The sequence below is a fragment of the Mustelus asterias genome, chromosome 9 (genome assembly GCF_964213995.1).
Source record: "Mustelus asterias chromosome 9, sMusAst1.hap1.1, whole genome shotgun sequence".
NCBI classification, from domain to species: Eukaryota; Metazoa; Chordata; class Chondrichthyes; order Carcharhiniformes; family Triakidae; genus Mustelus; species Mustelus asterias.
Window position 1 is genome coordinate 122825543 of NC_135809.1, and position 20081 is coordinate 122845623.

Below are 20081 nucleotides of genomic sequence, written 5' to 3' on the forward strand. Positions count from 1 at the left end.
CATTATGGAATGTTGGTCGACAGGATTACAGATTAGGGAATCAGAGGTGGAAGTCGGGACTTTCAGATTTATTGGTGACAATCCATTAATCTTCTGGATTTATTCTCTAATCCATTCTCTGAGGGCACTGCGGGGAACAAAACGTCCTTCCTAAGGTGTGGAATGCATGGGGCTATGGGGATAGGGCCTGGGTGGGATTGTGGTTGGTGCAGACTCGATGGGCCATATGGCCTCCTTCTGCACTGTAGGGATTCTACGGATTCTAAGTCGGCTTACATTAACACTGCAATGAAGGTACTGTGAAAATCCCCGAGTCGTCACACTCCGGCGCATGGTACACTGAGGGAGAATTTAGCATGTCCAATGCACCTAACCAGCACATCTTTCGGATTGTGGGAGGAAACCGGAGCACCCAGAGGAAACCCACACAGAGAATGTGCAGACTCCGCACGGACAGCGACCCTCGCCGGGAATCGAACCCAGGTTCCTGGCTGCTGTGAGGCAGCAGTGCTAACCACTGTGCCATCCAGCCAGAAGATTTCACCCAATGTTTCAGATCTGAATGACCTGCTTCTACAGTTCCAAAATGTTAACTGTGTTACTCTCTCCGTGGGTGCTGCCAGACCCGCTGAGTTGATCCAGCATTTTCTGTTTTTATTTCAATATTTTGATATTATTTGATGCATTAATAAGCTCCTCTTTCAGCATGGCCTGGGTTGCAACTTCTTCCTTGTTAAAGACTGCGTAATGTATTAATTTAGTACCTCAGCTATTCCCCTACCTCCATGTGTAAATCCCCCTTTTGGCCTCATCAGCCCTCCCGTTCCTTTTCCCACCCTTTTAATATTTATAAGCCTATAGAAGACTTTGGGATTTCCATTCATGTAAAGTTGCTCGTCTCTTTTCATACTCCCTCACTGCTTCTCTTATTTGCTTTTTCACTTCCCCTCTGAACCTTCTATATTTAGCCTGCATGGTTAGCCACTGTATTGTCCACCTGACATCTATCATCAGCATACAAATTTTCTTCTTCATCGCAATCTCTATCTCTTTTTTCAACCAGCAAGCTCTGGATTTGTTTGGTCTAAACTTAAACGAAACATTAACATGGCAATGAAGTTACTGTGAAAAGGTCTCAGGAATTAAAGATACAGCAGCACTAGTATCAACCTCCATCCTGATATGTTGTCCACTTAACTCTTGACTTACCCAGAATCTATGTGATTCAGCCTGTATGGATAAAATGTTCAGTCGGAGCTCTTCATTGTAGTTCTGGACATTCTCTTCTTCGTGGTCGCAATTCTTTTTTTCCATGATGTAAATTCTTTTTGTAGAATGCAACCCTTTCTTTTTCTTGAAGGTACCCAGATTCTTTTTCTGAATATTCTCCTCAGGGGAAGCTGGTCTAGCCCATCAAACTTTTGCAACATAACCCATTTTGGCACAATTCTTGCACTGGCTTTGCTTTCTCCAGTATTCTCTCACTGAACGGCACATCTGTGACATGCTTGTTGCTCTTTTGACTTCTTATGGGCATTTTCCAACTTGTGGATCTTCATGCCTACACCATATTGTGAAGCTTCTATAGCAGCCAATTCCATTGACACTGAGATTTCTACTGCTGTCTTTAAAGTCAAAACATGCTCAGTAAACAATGGTATTTGGATAGCCTCATTTTGGAGACACCAAACTAGACAATCTCGTAGAGTATCCTTTAATGACTCACCAAACTCACAATGACATGCCTGCATTTTTAATGTTGCCACAAACTGAGTAATGCTTTCACCTTCCACTTGATTCTTTCAGTGGAACGTGAACCATTCTGCGATGACCAGTGGCTTCAAGGATCTTTGTCAAATCATTGGAAGTTTTGGTTCCTGGCTTTGTTGGATGAACCAAGCGCTGGAGAAAATTGAAGGTTTTACTTCCTATTGTACTGAGAAAAGCTGGTATAAGCAACTCTTTTGCAGTTTTATTAGTTTTCTTCCACTAGCCTTTGTGTGAAGAATAACTTCCAGTTATCATTCCCGAACAAACAGGCTCTAATTTTAAGGTTTGTTTTGGACTCCACCTCTCCCCCCCCACCCCCGCAACCCCCCCCCCTCCCCCCCGCCCAACCCACACCAACCAAAGGAAATAATTTCTCTTAACTTTTGTACACAAAGGAATACCTGCACGATGCGTATTGGGAGAGACCACTTTGTAAAGCCTTTCAACCCATATAGATCCAGGGGCTAATAACCGGAAAAAGCTCTCAGACTGTCTATAGTCTCTAGCTGTGTGTAACTCTGGTAAAGCCCCACAAAGTTTCTCGTTCCCTTCAGTAGGACACTGCTTAATTCCACTGGGAGAGGTCAGCATAGAGTGTTTCCATGTGTTGCCCTCAAAGCGGCTGCGGTGGTGGGAGAAGGGGGGATGGGGGGAGCAAATGAGATGGTCGCACACCTCCTCATGGAATGTGCCTTTACAAAGAAGGTCTGGAGGGAGATGCAGTCGTATTTGTCAAGGTTCACCCTGAGCAGCAGAAATCCGTGCTCTACACACACTAAGACAAACATCAACTGGATTTTCACAGCAGCTTCATTGCAGTGTGAATGCAAACCTACTTGTGACTAATAAGTAAACTTTACTTGAAACTTCTAACTGCTGCTGGAGAGTCATCAACTCAGTGAAAGACGCTCTTTGGTCTGCCCGAAACTTGTTGATCTTCCAGTGCAAAGAATTGTCCTCGGCCGAGTGTTGAATTCTGGCACATTCCAAGGTCCAGGACTACGTGCTGAGGGACGCACTCAAGCTTGGGACAGCCTCTGCCAAGGCGCAATTGGGAGAGACCACTTTGCAAAGCCTTTCAACCCATATAGATCAAGGGGCTAATAACCGGAAAAAGCTCTCAGACTGTCTATAGTCTCTAGCTGTGTGTAACTCTGGTAAAGCCCCACAAAGTGTAATTTGACCAATGTACACAGTTTCATAATGAACTTTGAACTTGTATTGAAACGTATGTCACGTTCTTGGACTGAACACAGCGTTAATTTTTGATCTCAGGGAAAAAGCGGGCGGCACGGTAGCACAGTGGTTAGCACTACTGCCTCACAGTTCCAGGGACCCGGGTTCGATTCCCGGCTTGGGTCACTGTCTGTGAGGAAAGAAAGAAAGAAACCCTACAGTACAGAAAGAGGCCATTCGGCCCATCGAGTCTGCACCGACCACAATCCCACCCAGGCCCTACCCCCATATCCCTACATATTTACCCACTAATCCCTCTAACCTACGCATCTCAGGACACTAAGGGGCAATTTTTAGTGTGGCCAATCAACCTAACCCACATATCTTTGGACTGTGGGAGGAAACCGGAGTACCCGGAGGAAACCCACGCAGACACGAGGAGAATGTGCAAACTCCACACAGACAGTGACCCAAGCCGGGAATCGAACCCAGGTCCCTGGAGCTGTGAAGCAGCAGTGCTAACCACTGTGCTACCGTGCTGCCCAGCACATTCTCCCCGTGTCTGCGTGGGAGTGCTCCGGGTGCTCCGGTTTCCTCCCACAGTCCAAAGATGTGCGGGTTAGGTGAATTGGCCATGCTAAATTGCCCTTTAGTGTCAGGGGGGCTAGCGAGGGTAAATGCATGGGGTTATGGGGATAGGGCCTGGGTTGGTGCAGGCTCGATGGGCCGAATGGCCTCCTTCTGCACTGTATTCTATGAAAATGTAAATATGATCACCTTCTGCTGTTGTAAGGAACGGAAATGTTTTTCAGGTCATATATGAACAAAGTATATATTTGAAATATAAAGAAAGAGTGTTTCCACGTGTTCCGTGGGCAACCTCTGCAGTGAGTGAAGCATTAGCGATACGCCTGAAAAGACTAAGTGATAAAATGTGCGAGAAAAGCATATGGGCTCCATGCACAACCGATTAAAAATAAACAAAATGTTTTCTCGGTGCCTGGCGCCGTGACTATGCTGGAACAATTACCAAGGCAAGTGGAGTTCAAAAAGGCTTGCTCAGTGAAGGCAACCCCTGGGAGAGAGAGAGAAAAAAAATAACAAAAAAAAATTTGTCAATGAAATTACAGTCAGACGTCCTAATTTCTCAAGCGTGTTCCTGTTCAGCTGGCCATACTAAAGCAGAGTGAGTGCAAGAGATAATTCTAAGAATGAAACTGTGAGATAGTGAGTCATGTCGAAACATGGGTCAGCAAATGGTATATCCCAAACAGTTGCGGTAAGGGAACCAGTGACTGACCTGAATTTTTGTGCATGCTGTCAGCTAACTATGTAGGATATAAAACCACAAAAACCTACTGTTGCACAGTACATACAGCAAGCTCTGTATGAAGCAGGCAGCTTGCAGATAGAGATATGTCAACTGTGGAGCAGGGCTGTGTTCAACATCTGCCAGGAACTTCTTTTATATTTGACTTGTAACCTTGCTTTGCAGGTAAGGGAACACACGGGAGATTATTTTCTCAGTAAGGCAATGCCATCAGCGCCTGTTATTTTAAGGTCACGGGCAGAAGGAGCAAAGTGTCGGATCATCAAAGGCTGCCTTGCTGCTAGCACTTAGGAAGCAGGAAAGGAAAGAGTAAAATGTGACTATTTTGTTAGCCTGTCTTGTGACCAGGGCGGCCACATGGCAGAAGTGAACAGAACAAGAAAAGAGAATGTTTTCTTCATTGGGGGGGAGAATGCATTTCAAGAAATCCCAAGGATTAACACATACTCACAACACTGTACCCAACTAGCTTTTCACATGGGATCATTAAAGCACCCGCCCCCCCCCCACTAAATTTTATCTTAGTGGGCGGCATGGTGGCACAGTGGTTAGCCCTCAGGTTCAATTCCCGGCTTGGGTGACCCTCTGTGCGGAGTCTGCACGTTCTCCCCGTATCTGCGTGGGTTTCCTCCGGGTGCTTCGATTTCCTCCCACAGTCCGAAAGATGCGCTGGTTAGTTGCATTGGCCATGCAAGTTCTTTCTTCCTTCATAGTAATTCTAATACAGCTGTGGGGGAGGGGGGGGTTTACTTGCCGACGCGCCGGGAACTGGAGGCAGGGGGGCATCCAGTTGCCTGCGGGATCTTTTGAGCCTGACAGATTCCCCCCCTCGGAAAACAAAAACGGTGGCAATTTGGTTAGCCTCACAGAGCCAGGGACACGGGTTCAATTCCCGGCTTGGGTGACCCTTTGTGCGGAGTTTGCACGTTCCCCCCGCGTCTGTGTGGGTTTCCTCCCACAGTCGGAATGAAGTGCTGGTTAGGTGCATCGGCCATGCTAAATTCTCCCTCAGTGTTACCCAAACAAGCGCCGCAGTGTGACAACTAGGGGATTTTCACAGTGACTTCATTGCAGTGTTAATGTAAGCCTTACTTGTGACACTAATAAATAAACTTTTAAACTTTATGCTGCTAGCACTTAGGAAGCAGAACAGGAAGAATGAATGGGACTATTTTGCTAGCCTGTCTTGGGACCAGGGCAGTCACATGACAGAAGTGAGAACAAGAAAATGAACTCTATTCTCTCCCCATGGAGTTCAAGAACCCCGAGGATTAACACATACTCACAACACTGTGCCCACCTAGCTTTTCACATGGGATCATTAAAGCCTCCCCCACTAAGTTTTATCTTACACTTCTAGTAAATGGTCTGAAAGATTAAGGAAACAGGACTCATCTCGGTCCACTTTAGTGTGAAACGTCAGCACTGGCCCTTTCACTGACATTCTGCAGAAGGTCTTAATTAGAATGGTAATGAACCACTTTGCTTATTCACAACGGCTGGAAAAGCTGGGATTGTTCTCTTTAGACAAGAAAAAGATAAGAGGAAACTTAATAGAGATGGTCAAAATTATGGAGGATTTTGAACACAATAAATAAGGAGAGACTGCTTCCAGTGGCAGAGGAGTCAGTGGCTGGAGGACATAGATTTAACATCATTGGCAAAAGAACCAGGGGTCTGATGGGGAGAATTATTTTGCCTCAGTGAGTTGTACTGTTCATAATTGAACTACCGGAAATAGTGTTGGAAACAGATTCAATGGCAGCATTCAAAAGGGAATTGGATAAATACCTGAAGTGGACAAAACTGCAGGGCTATGGGGAACAGTAGAAAAGAAAGAAGGTGAGGAAGAAAGAGAAAACAAACACTCAGTTCTTTGTAGCTCCTTTCCACAGCCAAAAGACTTCCCTAAGTTCTTTACAGCCAACGAGGTGTTGCATCAACTTGACCAATTTACACAGGTCATGCTCCCACAAAAAGCAATACGATAGTGACCAGATAATGTTTTGAGTGAAGTTGATTGAGGGACAAATCCACAAACAGGGATAACTTTCCTGCTCTTCTCCAAAATAGTGCCAAGCGGTCTTTTATGTCCATGTTTGAGGGCAGTCCTCAGTTTAGCATCTCATCTGATAGGCAGTGCCTCTGACAGTGCAGCACTCCCTCAGTACTGCACTGGACTGTCAGTCTGGATCCCAGGACTTGAACTCACAACCTCCTGACTCAGAGGCAAAAGCTCTCTAGTCGGCCACAGCTACTGTCTGTCTTAATTGTCGGCATTGCTTAACACCAGGCACAACCCATGGTTATATCTTCAAAATAGTGCCTTAGGGTCATCACCATTCACCTGGATGGGCTGATGGGGGGGCCTCAATTTAACCTCTCATGCAAAAGACAGCACCTCCAACAGTGCAGCACTCCATCAGTGCAGAGATCAGAGTGTTAGTCTAGATTCTTTGCTCATGTCACAGAGTAGGATACATTCTGACTCATTGGTGGAACTGCCACCAATCCTCGGCTGACACATAGAATCATAGAATCCCTGCAGGAAAGAAGGAGGCCATTCGGCCCATTGAGCCTGCACCGACAACAATCCCACCCTATCCCCGTAACCCCACATTCTTACCCTGCTAATCCCCCCAAAACTAGGGCGAATTTAGCATGGCCAATCGACCTAGCCCACACATCTTGGGACTATGGGAGGAAACCGGAGCACCCGGAGGAAACCCACGCAGACACGGGGAGAATGTGCAAGCTCTACACGGACAATCACCCAAGCCGGGAATTGAATCTGGGTCCCTGGCACTGTGAGGCAGCAGTGCTAACCACTGTGCTATCGTGCTGAATATGTCACAGGCCTTGACAGCATCTGTGAAGAGAGAATAGAGCCAATGTTTCGAATGGGTCATCCAAACTCGAAACTTTGGCTCTATTTCCTCTCCACAGATGCTGTCAGAACTGCTGAGATTTTCCAGCATTGTCTGTTTTTGTTTCAGATTCCAGCATCTGCACTATTTTGCTTTTATATTATTATTATTATAATAATACACAAATATCGAGCTTTGGTTCCAGACTGATCATAATCTAAAGCTTCAAGTGTTCTAGAATTTGCAAAGTGCTTATAAGCATTCTATTTTCACTGCAATTCCGGACTGTGTACAAGTCTCCTGTTTGAATGCAGCAGTTCAGTTGAAGTATTCTTTGAATGAGTATGTACTTGTGTTGCCTGTGGGATTAGGAAGGAGTTACATGGTATGTGGAAATGAGGAGTGCGTAGGTTTAATTTTTCTAGGTTTTCAAGCCAGGCCTATTCAACAAAAGGATTGGTGACTCATTCTAATGAGTGAAAATGTCACCATCAAGCAAATTGCAATCAACACAAGAAGACATACAGCAATTTGTCTGCTGAATTTTCTCAATTAGCTGCTGAATTGGATAGGAATTAAAGCTGTAAGAGGCTGATCAAAACAACCATTCCCACAACACTGGTAAAATAGTCAAACTCTCCCCACTGACGTTGCAGTTTGATCACTCAGCCCAAACTAGGTGCACTTAGAACATAGAACATAGAACAGTACAGCACAGAACAGGCCCTTCGGCCCACAATGTTGTGCCGAGCTTTGTCTGAAACCCAGATCAAGCTATTTCCTCCCTATCATCCCGAAGTACTCCATGTGCCTATCCAATAGCTTCTTAAATGTTCCTAAAGTTTCTGACTCCACTATCCCTGCAGGCAGTCCATTCCACACCCCAACCACTCTCTGCGTAAAGAACCTACCTCGGACATCCTTCCTATATCTCCCACCATGAACCCTATAGTTATGCCCCCTAGTTACCGCTCTATTCACCCGAGGAAATAGTCTTTGAACTATCTATCCCCCTCATCATCTTATAAACCTCTATCAAGTCTCCTCTCAACCTCCTCCGCTCCAAAGAGAAAAGCCCAAGTTCCCTCAACCTTTCCTCATAAGACCTACCCTCCAAACCAGGCAGCATCCTGGTAAATCTCCTTTGCACTCTCTCCAGTGTCTCCACATCCTTTTTGTAGTGAGGTGACCAGAACTGCACACAATATTCCAAATGTGGTCTCACCAAGGTCCTGTACAGTTGCAGCATAACCCCACGGCTCTTAAACTCAAACCCCCTGTTAATGAACACCAACACACTATAGGCCTTCTTCACGGCTCTATCCACTTGAGTGGCAACCTTCAGAGATCTATGGATATGAACCCCAAGATCTCTCTGTTCCTCCACATTCTTCAGAACCCTTGAAGAACATAATGTAATCATTATGTCATTTCAAGAAGAAATTAGATATACAGCTCTTGGGGCTAAAGGGATATGGGGGAAAAGGGGGATCAGGATATTGAATTTGATGATCAGCCATGATCAAAATGAATGGCGGAGCAGGCTCGTAGGGCCGCAGAGAGTTATTGGCCAAAGTTTTATCGGCCAATTCCGATTCCGGGGATGGGTGAGGCTCGGAGAATGGTATTCTCCATTGGCCTCGGGCGAGATCATACGAATCTCGGGCGGACGTGCGGGTTAAATTCCGCCCATAGTAATATGCAGCACGGAAACAGGCCCTTCGGCCCAACTCGTCCATGCCGACCAAATTTCTTAAACTGAACTAGCCCCATTTAAGACCATAAGATACAGGAGCAGCATTAGGCCATTCAGCCCATCATGTCTTACTCCTGCTCCTATTTTCTATGTTTCTATTTCAAGTCCATTCATGGGTACAGGAAGAGACTGAGGTTAAAATTATGCAAGAAAAGCACACTGACAAGACGTTTGGTTTACACCCATGAATTGGCTTTTAGCATCATGAGGCTTTTTTTGTGTTGCGTTCAAAGTGCTAAATAAATGCAAGTTGGGTAGGTGGACAGCAACTTCCAGAGGAGGTCATTGTTTGCAGATGACATGTTTCAATGACTCTGGATTGTGGACTCCTCAGTCAGACCATAGTGGGAGGTGTGGGAGTGGGGGGAGGAGGGGGGGGTGCAGATATTGATATGGAGAGGAGTGATTTAAAGACAGCTTTGGACAAACATGTGAAACACAAGTGAGGCTTTTTTTTAATGCCAAAGAATGCTGCTCGCCGTACTCAGCACTGTAAATGCAGCACAAACAAACTGGGGCGATCTTTATACTGATATTTGCAAATATCATTAGCTTAAAATTTAATTGGGTAAGACTTCTCTCCGTTGCCAGCAGTCGTCCCCTTCCAGCACTGGTATATTTATCAGATACAGTGTGTTAATGCTGTCCTGCACAAGATTCCCTTATGCCCTGTGCCACAGCCTACGAGTTATAGATGTAGGAACATAGCCCTGCACCTTGCCTTCCACCAATGGTTAGTTGCCAGTAAAACTCATTCCACATCCAATGGATAAAAGGAGGCTCTTTTGCACCACCTAGGGGCAGGGCTGGTCTTGCAACTTGCTTCAATTCTAAAACGTTCGCAGACTGCATTGAGATGTGTTTCCCCTTCGGATGTAGAGAGCAGGTATAGATCTAGATATATAAAATGAACGATTCACTCAACTGAGCGTTTTATCTGTCAAGTCAATAATTATAACTTTGACTTTTCTTTTTTTGGCAGATAAATAAAAGGAATGTTCTAACGGTGCTGGAGTAACATCTAATTATCTTTGAATAGAAACAATGTCTTATCATAGAAATTGAAAATATTATTATGGGCTGTGATCATAAAGCATACATTGTGTAAACTGGTGCATTCGACACAAGCTACTGTGGAATCCAGTGTGTGTTGGCATAATTATTATGATTTATTATTGTCACATGTATTAACATACAGTGAAAAATATTGTTTCTTGCGCGCTATACAGACAAAACATACCGTTCATAGAGAAGGAAACGAGAGAGTGCAGAATGTAGTGTTACAGTCATAGCTAGGGTGTAGAGAAAGATCAACTTAATGCAAGGTAAGTCCATTCAAAAGTCTGACAGCAGCAGCGAAGAAGCTATTCTTGAGTCGGTTGGTACGTGACCTCAAGACTTTTGTATCTTTTTCCCGACGGAAGAAGGTGGAAGACAGAATGCATTTGTACTTTCAAAAAGATAGAATTGGAAACTTTCTCTCTCTTCCCCCGCCCCCCCCCCCCGCCCCACACCCCCACCCCCACCCCCTACAGTCCATCTAAAATCTAACACACATTGCTATACTTATCCATGACACTACATCAAACTGGGGCCCCTGTATTCCCCCATCACATCCTGTATTTTAGCCCGTGTCTGTCTGTTTCCTACAGACTGGAGCACATGGCTGCATTCTCCTGCCTTGCTGCAGCCCAGGAGTGTGTACGCGAGCTCTCCTGCACCACCCCATGAAAGCAACTGGTCCTGCATCCCAGTTTTCAGTTCCCAGCCTTCGCTGTATCACGGTTCAAGTTCACTCTCTTAGAAACAGAAAGCCACTTTGCGTTACGGATTAATTGTTAGCACTACAAAGCACGTTTAAAAAAAAAAGAAACGATTCAATGATTTACGCAGCTATATCGTTTTATCTGCAAAGTTGTTAACCTTGACGTGCTGGCAAATGCAGAAAAGTCATTTGCCGCCAGTCTGGAGAATGCAATTATCTCAGCCTCAGGAAAGCATGCGCCATGGGAACTGCAAATATTATGGGTTGTTATCATGAAAAAAAAATTTGCCATGTGACAGGGCAGCATTTGTCATGTTGTCGACATTGCTGAAATGGAGGCAGGTGCAGGAAGAGCCGTTTATTCTGTGAATGTGCCATCGCTTCTGATAGACGACAGGCTGAAAAGCAGCAGCAAATCTAATTTCACTGAAAGCCACTCGGATGCTAGCTTAGATGTATCAGTTTCCACAAGCTAGCAATTAAAAACTAGGACTATACTTGGTGGAAGTCTTTGTATTACAATAACAGACCCTATCCACATCCACCACAAAGCAGTACTTGCATTTGCATAGCTGGCATGTACGAACAGGGAGTATGCAAAATGGTAACACACATAGACCCGTCCTCGGGCTGTTAATGCTAAAATGTCATGGTGTCTTTTTTCAGTGCATTGTACGGTTTTACTTGGAGCTGGTGCACTTGGTCACCGCCTTTGTCCGCTCCGACACGGCGTGCTAGGCCAGTTCCCCGGGCAGCAGCGGGCGCACGGCAGTCTGGATCTCCCAGGAATAGATGGTACCACGCTTGTCGTATTGTGCCAAGCGGGAAGCCTCACCTCAATGCGCTTGAAGACATCGTTGACATATAAGTTCATGATGCTCAAGGCCTTGGAAGAGATGCTGTTGTCTGGGTGAACCTGCTTCATCACCTTGTAGATGTAGATGGAGTAACTCTCCTTCCTGGATCTCCTCCACTTCTTGCCGCCCTTCGTGGAGGGTAATGAAAAGGACCAAGGTGGCTCATGTTCCCAGCCAAAGATTAAGGCACTAACCCATGAGGTTTTAGGACTAATTAAGCAACAACCTTTAACAAAGCAATATTTCACACAATGCTTCAGAGAAACTTGATTGGGCGAAATAATTGGCACCGCACTGAACAGGAGTCAGGATGAAAGTTTGATAGGTTTTAAGAAGAGTCGTCGTGGAGAATGGAGAGGTAGCGATGGTTTAGGAAAGGAATTCCAGAGCTCAGGGTCCAGGCAGCTGGTCCACCAAAAGTGAGATGAAGACAGAGGCCAGAAAATTGTTTGATAATCAGGCTGCCACAGACACAGCTTGCTCCATTCTGCTAGTTACCCAGATGGGGCGGCACGGTGGCACAGTGGTTAACACTGCAGCCTCACAAAGCCAGAGACCCAGGTTTGATTCCCAGCTTGGGTCACTGTCTGTGCGAGGTTTTTTGATTTGATTTGATTTATTACTGTCACAAGTATTAGTATAAAATGAAGTGTTTGGACATTCTCCCCGTGTCTGCATGGGTTTCCTCCGGGTGCTCCGGTTTCCTCCCACAGTCCGAACGACGTGCTGGTTACGTGCATTGGCCATGCTAAATTCTCCCTCAGTGTACCCGAACAGACGCCGGAGCGTGGCAACTAGGGGACTCTCACAGTAACTTCATTGCAGTGTGGGCAGCACGGTGGCACAGTGGTTAGCACTGCTGCCTCACAGCGCCAGTGACCCGGGTTTGATTCCTGGTTTGAGTCACTGTCTGTGCGGAGTTTGCCTGTTCTCCCCGTGCCTGCATGGGTTTCCTCCGGGTGCTCCGGTTTCCTCCCACAGTCTGAAAGACGTGCTGGTTAGGATGCATTGGCCATGCTAAATTCTCCCTCAGTGTACCCGAACAGGCGTCGGAGTGTGGCGACTAGGGGATTTTCACAGTAACTTCATTGCCGTGTTAATGTAAGCCTATTGTGACACTAATAAATAAAACTTTAAAACAGATATTCAAAACGGAATCATCAGTTAATCCAAAAGCAAAATACCCCGGATGCTTGAAGATCTGAAATAAAGCACAGAAAATGCTGGACATACTCTGGAGGTGGGGCAGCATCTGTGAAGAGAGAAACAGAAAGAGTTTTCATCCAGAACTGGAAAAAAGTTGGAAGAGTTAGTTAACGTTTTCCAGTCTGCTGAAAGGCCAGGTGGGTTGAAATATTCTGTTTCTTCTCCTGCAGACACTGCCCGATCTGCTGAGTTTTTCCAGCATGTTTTGTTGTTAAGTCATCAGGTATCTGTCTATTTTATTTAGGCTGCACTATTGAGCAAAAAAAAAATGGTGTAAGTAACATCTTCAACATATTCTGCCTTTAAAAATGAGCTGATTAAAAGGCATTCTTAAAGCAAGATGAAGCAATCATATCTTGCTACACCAACTGGGCTGCTCAATCACTGCTAACTGTAATTGGTTTCAGTTCTGTGAGTCCTTCATTTTTTTTTGCAGAGGTCCAAGCGGTATTTCCTTTTAAGAACAAACCATTGCAATCACGTCAGTCCAGCGGGGTGCCTGCTTCTAAGTGCAGAGTTTTCATGTTAAATATGTAACAGACTTCCACAATTCGTTAAGTACAGAGGTGCCCACTTAAGAATGCTCCGTGTAAGTGATCCTATAGTACAAAACACCAGCTTGTTCAGAGCAATGCTGTTTCTTATTTCAACTAATAAGAACCCTTGCTGGTCGGTGGTGTAATGGGTTAGAACGCTAGGGTTTAACCTCTAAGGAACTGCAGTAATGGGTCTTCAAAAGTAATTCATTGGCTGTGAGGGAATTTTCATAGAATCATAGAATCCCTACAGTGCAAAAGGAGGCCGTTCGGCCCATTGAGTCTGCACATCAACAATCCCAACCAGGCCCTATCCCCGTAACCCCACGTATTTACCCCAATAATCCTCCTAACACTAAGGGGCAATTTAGCAAGGCCGATCAACCCAAACCCGCACCTCATTGCAGTAAGAAGTCTCACAACACCAGGTTAAAGTCCAACAGGTTTATTTGGAATCACTAACCTAAAAAGTGATTCCAAGTAAGCCTGTTGGATTTTAACCTGGTGTTGTGAGACTTCTTACTGTGCCCACCCCAGTCCAATGCGGTATCAACTTTGCAGTGTGGGAGGCAACCGGAGGGAAAAGCAGACACACGGAGAACATGCAAACTCCACACAGTCACCCGAGGCCAGAATTGAACCTGGATCCCTGGCGCTGTGAGGTAGCAGTGCTAACCACTCTGCCACCGTGCTGCCCATAGTCATCAGGAACTAGAATGCATGGTTGTGAATGTGGGGCCTTTCTTCTTTTTCTCTAAGCCTTGGAATTTAACCCAAAACCAGGCGGGATAAAGTACCCTTGGAAGGTGTGCAACACCATGAGGGCTTTTGGTGGGGTACAAGAAGAAAAAGCAGCCTACACTGGCGGCTGGGTGGTGCTTAGACAAGGGAAACAGATTTAAGATGACTGTCAAAGGAGGGTTTATGCAGTAGGTTGTCCTGGTTTGGTATGCAGTCCCCAAAGTCGTGGTGGAGGCATATTCAATAGTAAGTTTCAAAAGCGATTTGGATAAATACTTGGAAAAGAAAAAGGTTGCAGGGCTTAGAGAAAAGAGCTAGGAAATGGGATTAATAAGAGTCAGCACAAGTATGATAGGCCAAATGGCCTCTCTCTGTGCAGTAGAATTCAATGAGATCCCCCTGGGCTAAAGATTCAATAGTGCAACTTCTCAGGCTCGTGAATCGTGATGCGCACTTCCCCCACATCCGGCCAAAGCGACGCAAACAGCACACAAGCTTCATGCTGCCTGCTCACCATCATGATCGAGGCCTGCAGCCTGACGCGAAGCAAGCTGCCACCTAGCTGCATGTTCAGCTGGGAGCCTGGACGCATGCACAACTAGCACAACTTTCAGTTACCTTGTACTTCCTAGAGGCAACCTGCGTCCAGTGGCGCTACTGAGGCCAATTACGCGGCCTGTGTGTTTGAGGTAAAGTAAAAAACCAGTTCCCAGAAGTACAAGCTTCCAGCACATTTGTACATCGTGGTTAATTTACACAAAATGCATATTCTGATCCAAGAGGCTAGTGTGGGAAATGGAAATATTACACTGGTGAGGTACAGTGAGTGCTCTTTGATGTTACTGTTGTAACGCATTGTTCAGGTAGTGTGGCATCAGCTATCGAGTCATTCTTATGCCTGATGTGGTAAAGGTTTAAAGGGATTTCTTTGAAAATAGCTGAAGTATTGAATTCCGGCTTCCCTTTCTCTTTCTGTGAGGGGAGCGATATTAATTAATACTGTAGAAGGGCATTTTCCATTGCAGGCTTATTCTCCACCTTCAGAGGCAGTTTAGTTCACTCTTGCTTTGTTTAGAATCTCATTTGCTCCGATTTCTGTAAACCCAATGCTGACATTAGATCCAAGTCATGAAAAAAAATGTTCCTTTGACTTTTATTTCAAATTAAACAGGGGGGGGGGGAGAGCGGAGGGGAAGGGCCAGGAAAACACTTGGAAAATGACTGACATGCAGAGTGATATGGAGATGAAAAATATCATAATACTACCGTGCCGCCCATGTTATGAAGTAGTTTTCTGGTTATCAGTGTCGATCACAATTAAGCGACTTAATGATGAGGATGGATCTACAGCTCTTCTCAACCCATTCATACAGAACAATTCTGGATGCAACCTCATTGCTGCAACTCATTATAAGAAGGTAAAAAAATAAGAGCTGGTGTCGGCCATTTGGCCCTTTGAACCTGCTCTCCTATTCAACATGAACATCATCCATCTTTCATCTCAACACCCACCTTCTCACACTATCCCACCATCCCTTAGAATCCAAAAATCTATCGCCCTCTGTCTTAGGGTGCCACAGTGGCACAGTGGTTAACACTGCTACCTCACAGCACCAGGGACCTGGGTTCAATTCTGACCTCGGGTGACTGCCTGTGTGGAGCTTGCACATTCTCCCCGTGTCTGTGTGGGTTTCCTCCGGGTGCTCCGGTTTCCACCCACAGTCCAAAGATTAGGTGGATTGGCCATGCTAAATTGCAACTTAGTATCCAAAGATATGCAGGTTAAGGAGATTGGTGGGGTAAATATGAGGGGTAACGCGGATAGGGCCAGGGTAGGATGCCCTGTCTGAGAGTCGGTGGGCCGAATGGCCTCCTTCTGCGCTGGAGGGATTCTATCCTAACAGTACAGTTTGTTCCCGGTTTAATTTATAAATCATGGACAGTGTTGTAGGAAAATGTATTTTTTTTAATTTGCTCATGGGAAGTGGGTGTCACCGGCTCAACCAGCATTTATGTCCATCCCTAATTGCCCTAAAAGGGACAACCACATTGGGAGGAATGATAAGTAAGTTTGCAGATGACACCAAGATTGGTGGGAAGAAGGAGATCATAGATTGCAGGAAGATCGAGATGGGTTGGTCAGATGGGCAGAGTAGTGGCAGATGATATTTAACCCTGATAAGTGAGAGGCGATGCACTTTGGAAAAAGTAACAAGACAAGGGATTTTTTAATGAATGGCAGGACACTAGGAAGCTCAGAGAAACAGATTGATTTTGGGGTAATTATTCACAGATCCCTGAAGGCAGCAGAGCAGGTGTACAGGGCAGTTAAGAAGGCATATGGGACGCTTGCCTTTATTAGTTATGGTGTAGAGTGTAATAGCAGGGCAGTTATGTTGGAGCTGTGCGTGATGTCGATGAGGCCACAGCTGGAGTACAGTGTGCCGTTCTGGTCACCTCACTGTAGGAAGGATGTGATTGCGCTGGAGAGGTTACAGAGAAGATTCAGCAGGATGTTGTCTGGGTTGGAGCATTTGAGCTATAAGGAGAGGCTGGATAGTCTTGGATTGTTTTCTCTAGAGCAGAGAAGGCTGAAGGGGGACCTGATTGAGGTGTATAAGATTATGAGGCGTATGGGCAGGGTGAATCGAAAACAGCTGTTCCTCTTGGTTGAGGGGTCAATAACGAGGGGGCATACTTTTAGGGTCCAATTACCACAGTCAAATCTGAATCTCAATACTGTTGAATGCAGAATAATACAGGGTTCCCCAAACCTTTCCAGTTACAGAACCATTTGGACCACCTAAGAGTACTGACGGAACGTCTGAGAAACATTCTCATTGTCTGGAGAGTTAAACCACAAAAAGATTGATTGTTTTTTTGCAATAGGTACAAATGTACAAAAACAATTTATAAAAGTGATTGTAAAGGTTTGTGAAACCCTGTATTCTCCTGCATTCAACAGTGTTGAAGTTCAGGTTTTACTGTGGTTTTACATGTGATTTTATCTTTACATTGATTGACAACCGCGTCATCAGGGAGCCCTTGAAGCAGTGGAGCCAATGGCAATCTGTTCAGGTTACTTCAAATGTTTGAATGTATTCAGCTCTAAAGGATTGTTGACACAGTTGTGTAATGGAATCTCATTATGAATGCCTGGCTGAGCTCCAAACCTCACTAAAGAGTTCAATTCAGCAGGGGTTGTTAATAGAGCTGGCAAGGACCTGGTGAGACTTATTGTAATTAACAGTTTTATGATCTGCTAACAGTGGCTTTATGTTTATTTTGACAGTTTTATGCTTAAATAATAGGATTAATGTTTTTATTGAGTGTAGCTTGAATGGTTATGTGTTTGATTGATGGTTTCATGAGTTGCCAAGGTAACTTTTTTTTAAATGGAGTTTGAATGACTGTTTATTTTGACAGTTTCATGAGCACCTCAAATATTTCACAATGTTATTACAGGGATAATGAGTTTTGTCCATACTAAATACTGGGAGAGTGGACATGGAGGAGATATGGGGGGCTTGGGGGTTATGTGAGGGTGTGGGAGACGGTCAAGGGGGTAGGGAGGGATAGCCCCATAGTAATCCTGGCTGCCCTCCAGTACAAAATACCCAAGCACTTTGAATTCAATGTCTGACTTCATTGCTATTGCAGTGGCTAAGCAGCCATTCATAAGAGCTTTGCAAAGATATGTAACTGCAGCTATGCATTTACCAGATGTTTCAGTTATCTCAATGCCCACAGCGACATAGAAAAAGAAATCAAATAGCTGATTAAAATCAAACTTCAGAAAATGTTGAACAAACATGAGGAATAGTCTCGCAGATTCAGGATTTTCCAGTCTAACTGTTTTTAATGCCCTCTACCTTCTCAGCAAAAAAGATCAAGGTATTTTCTTTTGCAATGCCGTGGATGGCTAATGATCCAATAGAGGTTTACAGAGGCTTCTTTGAAAATGACCGAAATGGTTGAATTCCTTTATGGTCCTATGAGGGAGTGGTATGAATACTGCAGAAGCCATTTTTGATATATGTTCACCTCCTGCCTTCCTACACATTACAATCTGTTCTTGCTTTGTTTAGCCATTTGCTGGCTCGGTTTTCTTCAGACAGACACTTTAAGTAAACTTAAAGAATAACGCAAGCCACTAGCAATAACTAACATATAAAATGCTCTATCTCTGATTGTCACTTCTAGGCACTGATCAGTAATCAGTGCCTATAAATGACAATCAGAATTAGAACATTTAATATGTTTAACACATTCCCATTCATTTGTCCACTACTGTCTTAAATAGGTAAACTTTATTCTATAATGGATGATGGAACACGATCCGAGACAAATATTTGACCAACTATGCTCACAACAGAAGTTTTCCTGTCATATGTTTAACTGTTTTTATTTTTTTTTTAAATTACTGTTTGAAATATGAAAAGTTACTGTTTGCCAAGTTCTTTAAGCAAAACCTATGTGCAACAAATGTCACTTCTAAGGGCTTAAAAATAATTGAAGTCCTACTAAACTACACCAATAAGTTTTCAAAAGAGTCTCTTGTTCCATGCGACCCCACAGCTTTCACTGACAACTTGTTATACTGTCATCTCCGCTAAAGTTAAGCACGACTTCCAAATTCCAGGAGACTGGCATTCACCAGCAAGATTGATTTGATGCCAGCTGTAACAATGTCACTTATGACACCACTGTCCAAATACCATGGATTTGCTGAATGCTTTCAAAAGCTGCGCAGTTTTCCCATGGGAATAAAAAGCGACAATAGCTACTTCCTCCGGGCTGAACCCATCACTGAGCTCCAAGTAAACATTAGCAAGAAGGAATTCTGCTTGGATTTGAAGACGAGAGGTCTGTTTAATTTTCCTAGGTGCTGAGAGCTACGAACAGGGGAGGAGGGGGGGCAGGGGCTTTGTTTGCCAGGGTTGTAAGAAGGAAGTAATTAAGTTCAGGTATTGTAAAGGAAGGATTGGACACAAATTGACATGTCTGGAGCCAGACTTTACGGTATCTGCTGGCAATTTTGTATTTTCAGCGTCAAGGCTACATACCTTTCAATGTTTTTTTTTAGAGGGGCGCATGAAGCGATTTGTTTCAGTGTGCAGGCCCTTTAAATTCTGTTTGAGGAGCCATGCATGCACAGTAACTTAAAAGATGTCAATGTGTGCGTGATCTGAGTGGAAGCTTTTGGGTTGCCGCGTGGCCACACAGCGTTGAGGGAACATTGATTAAGGGCGCAAAATATTGAAATTCTTAAGTCCAGCTGGGTATACTATAACGCTGCAAAATGGTCCAACAGACATATCGCTCTTCCTCTCATCTGCATTAGACTTGAAGCAAACTCAGCTCTCATTATAAGGACGGCTCCCTAATTCTGATTGAGAAAGAGCAAAAGAGAGAATGCTGCAAAATCGCAGCAGATCTGGCAGCAACTGTAAGGAGAGAAAAGAGCTGCAGTTTCGAATCCAGATGACTCTTTGTCAAAGCTTCTTGAAAAAAAGCATCTTGTTGTTCCTAAGCAAAGATAGTGTCATAGAGCCATAGAGGTTTACAGCATGGAAACAGGCCCTTCGGCCCAAAATGTCCAAGCCGCACTTTTTTTTAAACCACTAAGCTATTCCCAATTGCCCGCATTTGGTCCATGTCCCTCTATATCCATCTTATCTATGTAACTGTCCAAATGCTTTTTAAAAGACAAAATTGTACCCGCTTCTACTACTACCTCTGGCAGCTTGTTCCAGACACTCACCACCCTCTGTGTGAAAAGATTGCCCCTCTGGACACTTTTATATCTCTCCCCTCCCACCTTAAAGCTATGCCCTCCAGTTTTAGACTCCCCTTCCTTTGGGAAAAGATGACTCTCTAGCTGATCATTATTTATCTACCCCATCATTATCTTATAGTCCTCTATAAGATCACCCCATGAGATCACCGTGAGGCAGCACGGTAGCACAGTGGTTATCATTGCTGCCTCACAGTGCCAGGGACCCAGGTTCGATTCCCGGCTTGGGTCACCGTCTGTGTGGAGTTTGCACGTTCTTCCCGTGTCTGCGTGGGTTTCC